The sequence below is a fragment of the Cervus elaphus genome, chromosome 13, assembly GCF_910594005.1.
Source record: "Cervus elaphus chromosome 13, mCerEla1.1, whole genome shotgun sequence".
In the NCBI taxonomy this organism is placed as follows: Eukaryota; Metazoa; Chordata; class Mammalia; order Artiodactyla; family Cervidae; genus Cervus; species Cervus elaphus.
The window spans coordinates 6,446,380-6,461,159 of NC_057827.1; the positions used below are offsets into that span (position 1 = coordinate 6,446,380).

Below are 14,780 nucleotides of genomic sequence, written 5' to 3' on the forward strand. Positions count from 1 at the left end.
AAATCTATAAATAAGAAAGAAAGAAAGTGAAGTCACTCAGTCGTATCCGACTCTTTGCGACCCCATGGACTATAGCCTACCAGGCTTCTCGTCCATGGGATTTTCCAGGCAAGAATACCAGAGTGGGTTGCCCTTTCCTTCTCCAGGGTATCTTCCCAACCCAGGGATGGAACCTGGGTCTCCTGCATTGCAGGCAGATGGTTTACCCTCTGAACCTCCAGGGAAGCTATACATGACTATGGGAAAAACCATAGCTTTGACTAGATGGGTCTTTGTTGGCAAGTAATGTCTCTGCTTTTTAATATGCTGTCTGGGTTGGTTGTAGCTTTTCTTCCAAGGAACAAGCATTTTTTTTTTTTTAATTTCAGGGCTACAGTCACCGTCTGCAGTGATTTTGAAGGCCCCCCAAGTCTGTCACTGTTTCCACTGTTTCCCCATCTATTTGCTATGAAGTGATGGACCAGATGCCTTGATCTTAGTTTTCTGAATGTTGAATTTTAAACCAGCTTTTTCCATCTCCTCTTTCACTTTCTTCATCAAGAAGCTCTTTAGTTCTTCTTTGCTTTCTGCCATAAGGGTGGTGTCATCTGCATATCTGAGGTTATTGATATTTCTCCCAGCAATCTTGATTTCAGCTTGTGCTTCATCCAGCCCGTCATTCCTCATGATGTATTCTGCATGTAAGTTAAATAAGCATGGTGACAATATACAGACTTGATGTACTTCTTTCCCAGTTTGAAACCAGTCTGTTGTTCCATGTCCGGTTCTAATGTTGCTACTTGACGTGCAAATACAGATTACTCAAGAGGCAGGTCAGGTGGTCTGGTAGTCCCATCTCTTGAAGAATATTCCACACTTTGTTGTGATCCACACAAATACTTTGGCTTAGTCAATAAAACAGAAGTAGATGTTTTTCTGGAACTCTCCGCATTTTTTGATGATCCAACAGATGTTGGCAATTTGATTTCTGGTTCCTCTGCCTTTTCTAAATCCAGCTTGAAGTTCACAGTTCACATACTGTTAAAGCCTGGCCTGGAGAATTTTGAGCATTACTTTATTAGTGTGTGAGATGAGTGCAACTGTGCAATAGTTTGAACATTCTTTGGCATTGCCTTTCTTTGGGATTGGAATGAAAACTGACCTTTTCCAGTCCTGTGGCCACTGCTGAGTTTTCCAAATTTGCTGGCATATTGAGTGCAGCACTTTCACAGCATCATCTTTTAGGATTTGAGATAGCTCAACTAGAATTCCATCACCTGCACTAGCTTTGTTCATAGTGATGCTTCCTAAGGCCCCCTTGACTTTGTATTCCAGGATGTCTGGCTCTAGGTGGTTGATCACATGATCATGGTTATCTGGGTCATGAGATCTTTTTTGTATAGTTCTATGTATTCTTGCCACCTCTTCTTAATATCTTGTTAGGTCCATACCATTTCTGTCCTTTATGGTACTCATCTTTGCATGAAATGTTCCCTTATTTTCTCTAATTTTCTTGAAGAGATCTCTGGTCTTTCCTACTCTATGTTTATTCCTGTGTTTCTTTCATTGGTCACTGAAGAAGGCTCTCTTATCCCTCCTTGCTGTTCTGTGGAGCTCTTTGTTTGCTTTGACACAGTGAATGTCTTGTTATTCATGGTTAACAGATGAACATTATACTTTTCATCATTCCATAATTGTACTCTATGCCAGCAGGTTGACATGGACTAAGAACTCAGTTTCATATAAATGCTTTTATTCTTTTCCCTTGAGACATGAAATGAAAGAAAATATTGGGAATCATTCTGCCTCTCATCCTATGGGCTGGTGGGAATTTTCATGCTGGTAAGTACTTTGTCCTGAAACTACTAACATTACTGTCAGGGAGTGTAATCCTCCAGTGACAGTGAGACTCTGGCTGTGCTAACCAGCCATCACTGGTGACCTATACAGTCCAAACAATGTGACGGGTTACCACTGATGCTGGTCTCCATTAAATAGTGCAAACCAATGTGTCACAGGGAGACAGAGTGCTCTCAGTGTGTCCCTGAGACGTCAGTGTCTGTATCATGTCCCAGGATCAAAGTCTCCTTCACAAATGTGCCTGGACTGATGGTGACTTTAGAAAGAGATCTCACTGGAGTCTGAGCAAAATGAGTGACAAAATCACTTATGTGAACTGAGGTCCAGCATAAGAGACCACTCTAGACAGAAGTGTTGGGATGGGACTCAGTCAGCTAGTGGTAACCCCCAGAAAAGGACTATGATATTAGAAAACCAAGATGGTAGCATGTGCTAGAGGAAATGACCTGTACAGAAACTATGAATAATCATTGTAAAATGAAAATTCAGAGTGCTTGGCAGGCAACACATAGTAAACAAACAGTGGAGAACCAGCACATGAGTGGTAAACATTGCAAGAAATGTTTATGCTTATCCTCGGGCAATCATACAGTTTCCTTAGATGTTACAGTCTTTTGTGAGGATCAGCATGTTTAGGTCTATTAGATAGCTAATTAGAAATAAATTATTAGTTTTTGCTTGTCATTTATCTCTTAAGTAAAAGAAACATGGGAAATAGAAGAGTTGATTGCATTTTTGAGATTATCTTATGATATGTTTTAATTTGCTTATTAACCCATCAATTCAAAGAGTGGGAAAAGATTTTTTTTCTTGTCACTCAAGGAGAAATTTTCTAGATATTTGATGGTAGATTGCATTAGATACTTCATTAAACATTTTAAACATGAAATGATTAAATATCCAATTGGAATATTATGTGGACATTATCAGCCAATCGTGATATTACTTCAGTGGGTTTATAAGTAATGCTTGGGGAATTACGGGTCAAATTTGAGACCAAGGTCTTAGAAAAATTGATTTTCTATACTACCCTTTTCCAAGGGACAAACATAATTTTTTCTCATTATATAGATGATCAAGTGAATATCTGTGGTTAATTCTTTATAATAATACTTTTATCAATTGGCATTCAATTGGAAATATTTTGTTTCACAACTTCCTTGATTTCCTCTGTGCTTTGAAAAATGGAAGTGATTTTGGAATTGCATGGAATCAGTTCAGTTCAGTCCCTTAGTTCAGTTCAGTTGCATGGCGTATTCACTACCATAAAAAAAAAAAAAAAGGCTGATTTTGTTACTTTCACCTGCTCCCTGTCTTAGGATGGAACAAAATAATGCACTCTAAAGGTAATACCATTTTAAAACAGATTTTCATTTTATGGCTTATTTTAATTATACTTTTATAATCAAGTAGATAATTGATTTTGTGAAGTGTCTATTAACCCAAATAAGGTGAGTTAGTAATTATCTGGTGAGGTGTCCAATATTTTGTCTCCTTTATTTCCAAGATTTTTGTGCCTTCTCCCTTTGAATAATATCAGAAATATTCTAGTAAAGTAATATGAGTATATTTGATATGAAGGTATATGATAAGCCCTATTGTCTTATGCTTGTTTGACAAATAGACATATATAATCTCATTTTTCTATATTTTTACTCTGTATGGACCATTAGTTGAGTTTCATTTGAAAGAATTTGTCCCTTCTTCTTGAGATGTGGCATGAAGGGAAGTATTGAAAATAATTTTACCATCTCATCCTCAAGAGCCGATGGGAATTGTAACATCTGTAAGCATTTGATCTGAAAAGTACTGACATTCCTTTTAAGACCCTGTAATACTCATATGACAGTGAGATTCTAGCTGTGCTAGTCAGTCATGGGGCTGTCATTGACTGTGGTGAATGGTCTCCATTATTCAATACTGTGGGTCAATGTGTCTGAGGGTGTCAGAACCCTGAGTGCTCAGAGTCTGCCATATATCTTAGGATCAAAGTCCGTTTCACTAATGTGCCTGGATTAATGATGACTTCCTCATTGGAATATGAACAAACTGAGTGACCAAAATCACTTGTCAGCTGAGATCCCTCCCAGGGACCATGCTAGACAAGAAATGTGGAGGGAGCTCGGTCTAGTAGAAGCACCAACTAGGAAGAAGTGTTTGAAAGGTCACCTGATAGTATGTATCAAGGGAAATGAGCTGTACAGAGGGCTATAAGTGTCTGGTTTAAGGAGAGATGGAAGCTCTTGGAGTGCTTGGCTAATAGCACCCATTCACTCAGAATTATTATACTCTGGGCATTTGGTTGTTTTGTTCAGTTGCTCAGTTGTTTCCTGCTCTTTGTGACGCCATGGACTGCAGCACACCAGGCTTCCCTGTCTTTCACCATTTCCTGAATCTTGCTCAGACTCATGTGCATTGAGTCAATGATGCCATCAAACCATCTTGTCCTCTGTTGTCCCCTTCTCCTCCTGCCTTCAATTTTTCCCAGCATCAGGGTCTTTACTAATGAGTTGGCTCATTAGATTTTTAGCTGTCACAAAAATTCATACAGTTGTTTTACTTCTCACCCAAATACAAATTTTCTAGACATTTGAGTGATGGGGTCAAGTATATGCTACATTAAATACTTTTAAATGTGAGGTCATTGCATTTCCAATTCTTGACATTTTATAGGTTAATATTCATATTCCTTCAGTCTGTTTCATATGTGTTTTAAGGGAAATCCCAGTTTTAATGATTGATTCTAAAGGTCCTTTGGAGAGACTTTGACCAGGTCTTAGAACAAATGACTTTCTATACTCTCCTCTTCCATGGAACAAAGTGTATTTTTATTCTTGTCACACAAGTGGCCAAAAAATGTATATAATTAAATCTCAGATCAATTAATATTCAGTTTGGAAGATTTTCTTTTTCAACTCCTCTAATTTCCTCTGTGGTTTCTAAGTTGGAAGTAATATTTCAATTGCATAGAATTTTCATCCTACCAAAGAAAAGCTGGTTTTTGTCGCTTCTGCCAACTGCTTATCTTAGAAGAAATCCAATAATGCACTCTCAATGAAACATCTAATCTTTTATAAATTCCTGAGTAATTATTATTTTTTAAATAATGAAAAATTTAATTAGTGTTGTGCAGTCTGTCTGTTTAAACAGTTTGAGTACTTAATAATCTGGTGATTCTTTGAGGCTTCTTTTTGTACTTTTCCAGAATTTTTTATTTTTTCCGCCTTCCTGCTGATGTTTCATATAGAAATTAAGCATGGAAATAATGGCAAGGCTATTCCTTACCAGTTTGGCAGAGAGAAATTGTTTCTACTGAGGGATGTGCTTGCCCAAATATCACTGAATCCTCAGCAGTGTGGCCTGGTGAACATCATTGTGACAATGGGATGGGAAGTATTTCATGGTGAGAGATCTCAGTGTCTGACTCTTCCTCTCTGCACACTCCCACCCTCTCAGTCACATGCTCATAACTATTGTGCCTGTGTGAGTCTTGCCTGCTTTGCTGTGACTGTACCATCAGGCGTAGTGTAACCCTGTGCATCCCCTGCAAATTGCTACGTTCCTGAGCTCAATCAAGTGCTATAAGTGATTTTTAGATAATGTTCTTTATTTCCCTATCATGGCTTTTTTCAGGTTAGTCCTCCCCAATCCATTGGATCACCTTTGAGGATAAAATAATTCTGAAGATTAGTTTACAGAGTATATATATATATATACATTATATGTGCATTGTTGTGACTGAATTATTCACCAGGTCAACATTTTCCTGGAACTTTAAATATGTTCAGACAGTCTTATTGCACATTTAATTTGTCTGGCAGAAAATGTTGGACAATATTTGCTCTTATGGAGACCAGAGCCTAACACAATTAATATTGATGGAATAATATTGGAAACATTCTAGCAAAGCAATGCTTATTTAATAGGCAGTTACATTATTGAACCCTACTGTCTTGTGCCTGACAGACCAATGGACAGGTTTACTTCTAATCTTTCCACAGTTTTATTCTGTTCCCACAAGGTAACAAGGATAGAGCTCAAGTTTATTCCTTCCCCTTGAGATACAACATGAAGGAAAGGCTCATCCTTAGGCGCCTGGATCACTGATCTGGGGTCTAGTCTCTATAACTGTGTAGGGTGGATAAGTGATAACCTTTGGACTTATACCTTCTGAGGCGAGCAGTGCCATATTTTAGAAATTCATATGTGTATCAATTGCTATAATAATTGATCTCATTTAAAAATCTGAACAAAATGAGTTAGATAATTACTTCTGAGAAACTGAGGTCTTATATAGATAGCCACCCTAAGAAAAATATTTACAAGAAGGAGATCAGTGATTTCATTTGTATGGTACCAGGAAGAACTGTGATATTGAAAAGTTTAGCTTCTTGCATGCATTAAAGGGACTGAACTGTACAGTTTCTCAGTTCAGTTCAGTCACTCAGTCATGTCCGACTCTTTGCGACCCCATGGACTGCAGCACACCAGGCCTCCCTGTCCATCTCCAACTCCCAGAGTTTACTCAAACTCATGTCCATGGAGTCGGTGAGGCCATCCAACCATCTCATCCTCTGTCGTCCCCTTCTCCCACCTTCAACCTTTCCCAGCATCAGGGTTTTTTCCAATGAGTAAGTTCTTCGCATCAGGTGGCCAAAGAATTGGAGCTTCAGCTTCAGCATCAGTCCTTCCAATGAATGTTCAGGACTGATTTCCTTTAGGATAGACCGGTTGGATCTCCTTGCAGTCCAAGGGACTCTCAAGAGTCTTCAACAACACAGTTTAAAAGCATCAATTCCATACATATGTGTTAGTATGCTGTAATGTTCTTTATCTTTCGGGCTTACTTCACTCCGTATAATGGGCTCCCTTTTCATCCATGTCATTAGAACTGATTCAAATGAATTCTTTTTAATGGCTCACATATATATGGAATTTAGAAAGATGGTAATGATAACCCTATATGCAAAACAGAAAAAGAGACACAGATGTACAGAACAGACTTTTGGACTCTGTGGAAGAAGGCGAGGGTGGGATGTTTCGAGAGAACAGCATCGAAACATGTATATTATCTATGGTGAAACAGATCACCAGCCCAGGTTGGATGTATGAGACAAGTGCTCGGGCCTGGTGCACTGGGAAGACCCAGAGGGATCAGGTAGAGAGGGAGGTGGGAGGGGGAATCAGGAAGGGGAATATATGTAAATCCATGGCTGATTCATGTCAATGTATGACAAAACCCACTACAATATTGTAAAGTAATTAGCCTCCAACTAATAAAAATAAATGAAAAAAAAAAAAAGAAGTATGGAGGAAACACACTCGAATAGTGCTTCAAAAAATTATTTGGACTATTTCTGTAAAAAAAAAAAAAAAGCCTCAATTCTTCAGTGCTCAGCTTTCTTTATAGTCCAACTCTCACATCCATACATGACTACTGGAAAAACCATAGCTTTGACTAGATGGTTTTTGTTGGCAAAGTTATGTCTCTGCTTTTAATTTGAGGATGAAATTGCAACTCTTTTAGTATTTAGCTGGTAGCATGAATACATTTGTAGACCCTGGAGAATTAGCACATGAGCATTGAAAATTCTAGGTATGGTTGTACCTACACTTGAGCCATTCACATAGTTGTCTGAGCTGCTGGAGTCCTCTCGTAAGGGCTATTTATAGATGGTCAAAATACAAACATAATGAATTTTAATTTTCCTTCAGTAACTGAGACAAATATATGGTAATTGAAAAGTAATTACTGTATGTAAGACCTTCACAATATATTTTAATTTGCTTGCCAGCCAGTCACTAGGATTGAATCATTGTTTCTTTGTTTCTTTTTTTTCCATCAACCAAGAGAGTTACATGTGAGTACTGGCTTCAACTACATACTACATTAAACATTTTCAGATGTGAAATGACTAAATTTCCAGTTCTTGTTTTTAGTTTGTTTTTTTTTTTTACATGGATTTCCTTAGCCACTTTTATATACCCCAAGTGGAATTTCTAATATGCTTAAAGAAAGATCTAAGAAGACCAATGCCTTAGAAAAAATATTTCTAAACAAATATGTTCCAAAGAGTGAGCATTTATTGTTTTTGTCATGTTGACTGCCCAATGAATATCTTTGATGTATTTCTTATAACAGCTTGTTATAGATATTCCATTAAGAACATTTTATTTCTCAACTCCCTGACTTCCTTTGTGCTTTGTAGACTGGAAGTGATGTTAAAGAGAAGGGATATTTTGCTGCTTGAATTCCACTGCCACCCCAAATAAGTGCTGTTTTCATCACTTGTACGAGCTCCTTTCTCTGGGAAAATTCACAGCAATGCTTTCTAGAGGTAATATCCAGTTGTAATAAATGTATGTTGCTAGATTATTTTTACTATGTTATTAAGCAGTTTAGAATTTTATTGCTTTTATGAGGTGTCTGTTAATCCAAAGAGTGTGAAGCATTAATAATCTGGTGAGTCATACGAGGCACTTTTCTACCCCAAATTTTTTCACTATCAGTCTTTTGAATAATATCAGAAGTATCTCAGAAGAGTGATTATATGTATTACATGCATATACATAGTGAACACTCCTGACTTGTATATGCTGACAAATGAACTTAGCCTACTTCTCATCTAGATGCACATTTATTCTTTCCCACAGACTGACATGTTCCAAAAACTAGGTTTCATATGGATGAGCTTATTCCTTCCCCTTGAGATGAGACATAAAGAAGAGTGTTGGGAATAATTCTGCCTCCATCCTCAAAGGCCTGTGTGAATTCTCACAGAGGTAAGCATTTTGTCCTAAAGGACACTGATACCCTTTTAGGGAATTACAGTGACAGTGAGAATCTGCTGCATTAGTCAAACATGAAACTGGACCACTGATTGTGCCTGCTGGTCTCCATGACTTGTCAGCTTGCCTATCTGTCCAGTGGTGGTGGGATCTTTAGTGTTTAGTGACTGTCACATATCTCAGGCTCATAGTTGCTTTTATAAATATGCCACGGCCAAAGACGGTTTCAGTCATTGATCTGTTGGAAAATCTGAACCAAAGGAGTGATAGAATCATTTCTCTGATAGTTTAAGATATATAAAAGGTTAGGTAACAAAATTAGTGTTATTCTGAAATAGATTGTGATAATTTGAGGTGCCTCTTATAAACCCTAGGGTCAATACTAAGCAAATAACTCAAAAATATTTTTAAAAAGCTACCAACTAATTAAAATAGTGTGAAAAGAAGTGTCTATTTAATACAACAATGCAGCTTAGAATGAACAGAGAAACCAAGAATATATAAGACATCTAGAAAATGGATAGGAAAATGGTAGACACAAATCTAACCACATGACAATTATATTAAATTTAAAAGACAGAAACTGGAAGATTTCATTTAAAAAATTAAGCAGGTGCACATTGCTTCTAAGAGAGATACTTCAGAATAAAAAACAAACCATTTGAAAGAAAAAGGTTATTAATTATATCATGCAGAGAATACCCAAAGTAAATAATAAATTTTTGAGCAAAGGTCAATGACATAATGGTAAAACCCAGCATAACTATAGGGAAAACCCATGAAACCAAAAGCTAGATTTCTGCAGATTGATGAAACTGACAAGTCTTTAGTTAGACAGGGGGCTTCCCTAGTAGCTCAGCTGGTAAAGAACCCACCTGCATTGCAGGAGACCCCAGTTTGAATCCTGGGTTGGGAAGATCTGCTGAGAAGGAATAGGCTACCCACTCCGGTGTTCTTGGGCTTCCCTGGTGTCTCAGTTGGTAAAGAATCTGCCTGGAATGTGGGAGACCTGGGTTCAATCCCTGGGTTGGGATGATCCCCTGGAGAAGGGAACCACTACCCACTCCAGTATCTTGGCCTGGAGAATTCGATGGACTGTATAGTCCATGGGTTTGCAAAGAGTCAGACACGACTGAGCGACTTTCACTTTCACTAGTTAGACAAGACATAAATCACTAAACATAGAGAGGAAGCATCACTGCTGATTCTGTAGATTCCATGAGGAATGCTATTGTTTGTCTCATTTTGTTTTCCTGAGAGCTGGTGGTTGTAGAGGAAAGCAGCAGTGACATGCTACTGATATTTAGACTCACATCGCTATCAGTGAATCTCCCTCTGTAAGACCATTTACTAAGTTACTTCTCAGTTGTTTTTGTTTTTGTATGATTGATTCACCAAATGGGGTTTTAATTTTAATGGCATGATGCTTTTAAGTTCATTTTTGTGACACAAGCTCCTAATGGGTTATGATAGAGTAGACTCTCAACAAACTTTTATTGAGAATAGATATATGAGTAGACGATATACAGTGGTTTTATAAATAACCTGGCCATCTAAGCAGAACAAATAACAAATGATAGAAAAGAAACATAATTTTCAGTGGGATCCAGGTAATTCAGTCAGTTTTGGAAAAGCACCAGAGAGAAAGGCTCTGATACAAGGTCCTGATATTGAAATGTGTAGAGTTATGAGCAGCTAGCTGTAATTTCAGTGCTGTATAACAGAGCAGGAAGCAGCTTCCAAAAGAAATCAGTATGGAAAAGGGGTGACTTCCCAACTTCAGCTGAATCGCCTTTTTCACTGGAAGTGGTGTTTCTCCCCCTCCACCCCTCAGAAGATGACTTCCTGGGATGAATGATACCAGTAAACGCCTGAAGGAAGACTCTTCAGACAGAGCCCTTTTGCCTCCCTCTTGTCTGAGGGCTGCCCTCTGAAGGTAAGGGTTTTGTCAGAATAGTCCTTGCTTTCTAGGAGCAACCACGTCTGTGTAGGAAGTTAGGTGTCAGTTTTCTGAAGATTTATGTCTTATGGCTACATTCTAATTGAAAGGCTAGATTGTGTAATGAGTTGAGATACAGCTTTTCTTATATACCTTCATAGTTTTTCTACATCTCAGTACATTTACAGTTAATATAAAATATTTCCTTAACTTTTCTTATCTAGTAAAGTAAACTCGGGCTTCCCTGGGGGCTCAGACGGTAAAAGAATCTGCTCGCAATGCGGGAGACTGGGTTCAATCCCTGGGTCAGGAAGATCCCCTGGAGAAGGGAATGGCAACCCACTCCACTATTCTTGCCTCAAGAATTCCATGGATAGAGGAGCCTGATGAGCTATAGTCCATGGGGTCACAAAGAGTCAGACATGACTGAGCAACTAACACACACACACACACAGACTAAACTTCTTTGCTGGATCTGTTGTGTTACCAGAGAATTATTATATTCATGAGATATAGTAATTCTCAGTAATCATTAGACTGAAGGGTAGACAAGTAATTTTGCCTGAAATAATTGATTCAATGAATGAATGACCTAGCACTTTAATGAGTCAAATTCAGAGGGAAAGAGACAGATAAAAGTCTGAATTAGTTAGAGATCTCCATTTGTTGGCCAAGCAAAGGAGAAAATGTATCACCAGTGTTTGGCATCCTTGATTTTTAGAAATCTTAGTTATTTTTCTGGCCATAGCAGGTACCCAGCTGCTGAAAATGTGGCTTTCTCTGTGTATTCTGGATATATTTGTTCCAGAACACATAGAAGAAGAGTGTACAAGGACTTCATAGCCCTCGGACAGGCTCCTGAGAAAATGTGTGCCTCACCTTTGCCAATTTTCCCCACTATGTCCTTGCAGGTGATGACCACAGAGACAAGGTGGATTTGTTACTGTAGGTGCCATTACTTCTGCCACCAGCTTCTCCAATACAGTGACACAGTCTTCTTTGTGCTTGGAAACTCTTCTCTTTCCTATGTTGCAGTGGATACCTCCTGCAGATAAGAAATGGTTAACTGAGAAATGCTCATGTTGGGATATCATCGATGAGACTTTAATTTGGGCATGGTGACTGTTTCCCTTGCTTCCACTTGACTCAATCCCAGGAGCCTCAGTAGAGGAAATTATATTGCACAAGAAACTCAAAGTGATGGAATTGCTCAGTACTCCCATAAATATACATTTATAATTTTCATTTGCCATGTAGTAAATTTAAAAAATAAGATCTATTAATTTTTTTTTCAAAAATTTTCAAAGCATATTTAAACATCTAATATATAAATTAAGTGCCCTTTTCTCTCCTAATCCTATCTCCAAGTTTTCCTCTATTAAGGGAGTTGTGTGCGTTCTTTAAGCAGATAGATGCGCACACACAGACACAAGCTATTTTAGGGGGTTCTGGAAGTAGAGCTATATTGTACACATTATTCTGCAAATTTGCTTTCATTTAACAGTTTTTTCAATGCCCTTTTTTTCTGTTTCAGTAATACATATCTGTGTCATCTGTTGAATGACTGCATGATTGTTTTGTACATGAAATATAATTAAATGTTTCAAACATTTCTTATTCATAGATATTTATGTTAGTACCAAATTTCTGTGCAATGAACCTCCCTATATATCAATAATTTGCATTTGTATATTATATCATAATAAATTACTTAACAGTTAAAATACTGGGATTAAGTATATGCATATTTCAAATTTTGAAAATGACCACAAGATTTCCTTAAATACATGGTAACAACTTGATCCTCAAATGACAATGGATGAGATTGCCAACTTTCCCACAATCTCACAGATAATGAATTTTATGAATATTTGAAATCTTTGCCAGTGTGATAGCCCAAACTATTGTCTTAAATTGTACTTCTTTTGTTTTTGAGTTTGATCATTTTTTCATATGTTTATTAGCCATCTGTATTTTTTGTTTTCTTTTTATGTCCAATTTTGGGGCTGTGGGGAGGTTTTAGTCCTTCGCTGATTTCAAAGAGCTCATTTCTTATTGGGGGAATAAGCTTTGGATTGTCATGCATTGCAGACACTTTTTACACACTTTTAAGCTTCATTTTTGTTATAAGAATGTATTTGATTGTTACATGTCCAGGTATAACCATGTTCGCTTCTATGGCTTCTGAGTTCATGTCATTTTGGAAAGATATTTATACTGATCCCATAGAACTCTTCACCTATGTTAACTTCTAATTCTTTTGTGTTTTTTTAATTCGAGTTCTTAAATCACAGAAACTTTTTATTTGGAATCTTAGAGTTGCCAAGTTATCTGCCATTACCTGCGATTATTTGCCAATAATTGCCCATTTGTCTGTACTGCCATCTTGCACATGTGCTATAGTCTCATCTGTGACGGGCGCCATTTCTGTTCTGTGGGTCTGTGTGTCTCTTCTTCTGCCTCCTGTCTCGTGTCTTCTCGTTAGAAGAAATTACAGTTTAGACTGCAATTTCATCAACTTTTAATAAATTAATTTAGCGGAGAATTGGTTTTTAATAATAGTCTTCCTATTCAAGGATAAGGTATGTCCTTCTTTTTATTCAATAATTTTAATTATTGTTAATATTTTCACTTTGTGTCAGGAGTATCTTCTTTCAGTTTATTTTCTTACTTGATAATTTTTCTGTATCTGAAAAGTTTTGTGTTGTTTTAGGGGTAAGTGGTCTCCTTCCTCTTTTTCATGGAGTTTCCTTTTTTTTTTTTTTTTTTCAAATTACATACTAAATCCTTTGAAAATACTAATAGTTGTGATTCTTCTCTCCCAGATTATCTGGATTTTAGTTATGTTGATAAAATTTACTGACTGGTAGTTTCAGAGCACTTCAACAATTGTGGAAATATCACCCACCCTTGATTTAGTTAGGTTTTAATGGACCTTTCTTGGTTTTACTAGCATGTTGTTTCTGGTCTGTTACGCAAAAAGACTCTCAGAGACAGCTATGAGCAAGCAAAGTTGAGTTTATTAAAACTACAGCAGAAAGGGAAAACAGCACTTTGACAAGGTTTAGTAGTATTTCAAAAGCAGGAAATTAAGATCGTGAGGGATGGGATGATGGTTTAGGGTAGGATTTTCAAGGCAGAAAACTTGTCTTGTTGTTTAGTCACTAAGTCACATCTAACTCTTTTGCAACCCCATAGCTCCTCTGTTCATAGGATTTCCCAGACAAGAATACTGGAGTGGGTTGCCATTTCCTTCTCCAGGGGATATTCCCGACCCAGGGATTGAATCCGCATCTCCTGCATTGGCAGGTGGTTTTCTTTACCACTAAGTCACCAGGGAAGCAAGGAACTGGTTAGGAGTGGGCAAAATTTATCCTGTGAGAGTTTAAACTTGGTGAAAGAGTAGGATGAAAACATTGATTGAATTTATATAATCAAATTTTTGTCTGATGAATGAGCTATTTCCCTATGTGAATAGCATGTTATCAATGATAGAAGAACTGTACGCATAGATGAACAAACTGAGTGCATTTGTTGGTTTACAGTTCTGTCTTGTTTATAAGACCCTACTGGGGGTGGTATCAGGTCTTAGTTCCAATAGGTAAGTTATTTTGATGTAAATGGTCTGTCATCAAAATGCTAACTTTAAATTTGAGATTCTTATATATTATATTAGGTGAACTCTCTTACCTTTTATGTATTTCTTAAGGAATTTTAATCAAAACCAAGTGGTGGATGTAACCAAATGCTTTTTGCATAAACAATTAAACTCCTTAAACTTTTGTCATTGTGAAATAGTCCATTTTTAGTATTGAAATTTTTTTTTCCTTTTATTATTCATTCAACAAACTCCTTTTGGTTAAAAAAGTGTTGCTTTTTAAATTTACTATTGAAATATGAGTATCTTAGTTTGATTTGGAATTTTTGCAGGCATACTGCTAACTGAAATTCATCTGTAATTTTATTTTTTGTTCTATTTTTGTCATGTTTATATATTGGATTTTCTGCTTGTGTTTAAATAATTTTAGGATTTTCTTTTTATTCTATGCTCTAGAACAGGTTGAAAGCTTTAGCTTTCATCAGCAGTTAAACAAACACATAATTTAAATCATCTGAACTCTCCTTTGTTTTTGGTGTTTTGGAATAGAACTCTCCTGTTTTTAGTGGTTTTCACATTTTCTATGGTTATTGCTTATTTTTTGTTTTATACCTT

General features: G+C 37.0%; 1 long non-coding RNA gene across 8 annotated transcripts in view; it reads left to right on the forward strand.

Moving 5' to 3' along the window:
• Nucleotides 1–14,349, forward strand: part of LOC122706290 — a 49,716-nt gene extending 35,367 nt beyond the window's left edge. For all 8 annotated transcript variants that reach the window (XR_006344362.1, XR_006344356.1, XR_006344361.1 and 5 more), the window contains 4 exons: nucleotides 8,049–8,177; nucleotides 8,494–8,622; nucleotides 10,463–10,564; nucleotides 11,479–14,349. This is a non-coding gene — a long non-coding RNA (uncharacterized LOC122706290). The remainder of the gene's footprint in view (nucleotides 1–8,048; nucleotides 8,178–8,493; nucleotides 8,623–10,462; nucleotides 10,565–11,478) is intronic.
• The last annotated feature ends 431 nt before the right edge of the window (nucleotides 14,350–14,780 follow it).